Source organism: Palaemon carinicauda, unplaced genomic scaffold (assembly GCF_036898095.1).
Source record: "Palaemon carinicauda isolate YSFRI2023 unplaced genomic scaffold, ASM3689809v2 scaffold717, whole genome shotgun sequence".
NCBI lineage: Eukaryota > Metazoa > Arthropoda > Malacostraca > Decapoda > Palaemonidae > Palaemon > Palaemon carinicauda.
In genome coordinates, this window is record NW_027172002.1 from 53,571 (window position 1) to 56,605 (window position 3,035).

Here is a 3,035-nt window from a genome sequence, read left to right on the forward strand (position 1 = left end):
AATTTATAAAAATTTTCAGTTTTAGAGTGGCACTCATCATTTTTTTCCTTTTCGGGGAGGAAAAGTATTTTCTGTATATGTTGCACATATAATTCCTTTAACACATTACATTCGTTACACTCGTTCTCCATTTAGTCATTTATTAGAAGTAAATGTCTATTAGAATGTAATTGCATCCTATTTCGCCCTAGAATTTGCACATTAAATATGCCAGAGTTCTCGTACTTATTTATTTAAGTAAACCTCATATCATTGTATGCTTACAAACAATGGATGTAGTTGACACTTATATTGTTCCGACAATATATACAAACCGTGAGACCGTTTGTAAATCGGGTGGATACTTATGTTTGTTCATACAATATATGCTAACCTTGAGGCATCTTTTCTACTGTCTAGTATGACTCTTCCCTGTAGGGGGCAGGAAGCACTAACATTGTCTATGATTAGTGGTAATGACGGATAACGGTAACGTCATTTGTCTCAATGGTACAGATGACCATAGTAAAATTGTCCTAAGGTTATGGCACCTATGAAAATCCACAGATACAGTACTTTTTAGTAATTCTCTGCTAAACTTCCATAAGGACGACATGGCTTGAGCCCAAAAAACGGATTTTGAGCGAAGCGAAAAATCTATTTTTGGGTGAGATAGCCATGTCATCCTGATGGACCCGCCTTCCTTTTCTACAGAAAAGGCTTTGACATGATCCCTCCCGAAACTTCTATATCTATAGCACCATGCTCGATGCTACAAGGAATAACCGCCATCTTGAATATGGCGCCATCTTGATACTCAATAGTAGTATGAGAAATAGGGTAACCTTGATAACGGCTCCCCTTCCAAATTTGCCACTCTTTCCCCTCGAGGCAGAAACGCTATTCGGGGTGAAGATAGCTATGTGTCGTATCAAGCATACATCCCCTGAATTATGCGATATCCTTAAGAGAAAATTTAAGAATATTTGCACCTGGAGTTAGATTTCTGGAGACCTAAAGGTAAATTATCTGGGAATATGAATGTAGTTCAAATATCCCTTGGAAGCTACTTATAGGAACCTTCCATCAGAACGACATGGCTATCTCACCCAAAAATAGATTTTTCGCCTCGCTCAAAATCCGTTGTTTGAAGGTCAGAAAGACTTTCCCTGGAAAATTTCTTATGTTGATGAATAAGAATTCCTTGTACTTTTCGAAAATGTTCATTAGTTTAAGGTGAAAGTCATTAAGAACATCTTGATAAAGCAAATATTAGGACATTTAACACCAATATATACTGTATTACAAAATCCACGAATACTAGAAATCTCTCTCTCTCTCTCTCTCTCTCTCTCTCTCTCTCTCTCTCTCTCTCTCTCTCTCTCTCTCTCTCTCTCTCTCTCTTAATGGTAAGCTTAATGTACATTAATAAACTTATTATATCGATCATAAACAGTTTGTATATGTAATTTTGTCATAAAAGAACACGAAATTTGTTATTAGTGACTAAATTTGAGGTTGCATGTTTCTTGTTCCGTAGTTTTGTCATCTAGCAAAAAAAAAAAAAAAAAAAGAAAAAAAAAATACAAAACAGATGTCAAAATTAACACTCAAGGTTTGAAGTCAATTTCTTACAGCAACTCATACTAACTAACATGTGTAATACTTATGTTGTCCCTAAAATTGGGAAATAATGTGTCGCATCATTATGCATTAATATATTTGATTTTTAAGTAGCTTTCTGGATTTTAGTAATAGTTACCTCGTATTTAATCTATATTTTGACCAGGACAAAAGATCACTGCTTAGTGATTTGCGTATGCTTATTAACCAAGTCGGTATGGTTTTTTATATAAACATTCATAATTTTTTGCCTTCAAGAATCAAACGTTTTATAATTCGTAAGTTTTTTAGGGACATATTTCTATTTATAAATCAAGTGTTGCTATAATTATTAAAAATAACTTAATTCCATAGAATGACTCTAGTTCTTCAAGAAACATTATTTTCTTCAATCTTGGAAACAGCTAGATATTGTCATTCACCCTATATTCTTCAATGAAATATTATAAAAAAGTCCTTCCCTAAACTAAATTTTGTTCCCACCCAAGCACCTCAAGATAACGCATCTATAAAATTAATATTAATTTCTATATTCATGCTGAAACTCTTAACGCAACAGAAAAAAAAAGAATGTCGCCTTGGATTAGATTTGTGATAAACCTCTCATGATCACGAATTTTAGAAAATTATTCCTCCCTCGTGAAAAATTCTATACTTCCGAAGTTCTGTAGAAGCACAAGTAAGGCACGGTTGAAGAACGACAACAACTACTATGAAGGAAAAATATTAGATAAAGGAGCAAGAATGGAAGAGTCTTTATTAATTTCTTTGGTCAGATGTGGGCGGGTTGAGGGGCTAGGGGAGCTTGTCAAATTTTCGGGAACATTCACAGGTAATGATTATGCTGAAATATTGGAGGACGTGTTCTTGCCTACAGCGGGAACTATGGCTATTCTTAATCTAATCCCTATCATTTTGGTGCTAGACAATAGCCTGATCCTTAAGAGTCAAGCGGTTAAAAAGTTGTTAAATGATCACTCAGAAATGAACGCTATTGTTGTCCAGGAAAGGGGTGTGCCCTAAATCCCATAGAGAACCTACCAGCAAGTATGGGTTGTAACTGGAACGTAGGTAAACAGTGCAACACCCAAGCCATCGAAACAAAAGACCTTGAGGTATGGGAGCCTATTCCATGTGACCCGAATATATGTCAATGGAATGGCGAGGCGTCTCATTGAAGTTATAGATGCTCGGGGTGGATGAACATCTCACTAAAAACGGGATTTTTGTTAACTTTTACTTTTTGCACATTAATTACATAATAGAATGTTAAATTATTTTTTTTTAAATTTATTGGTATTTACCAATGGTTTTTACTACTATTTTAACTTAACAAGCATTAAAACCCAGATTAAGATATAGTTAATCTACTAAAACATAAAAAAGTAAACATCATATATCACATTTTCTTGAAAATTGTGAAATTAATGAAT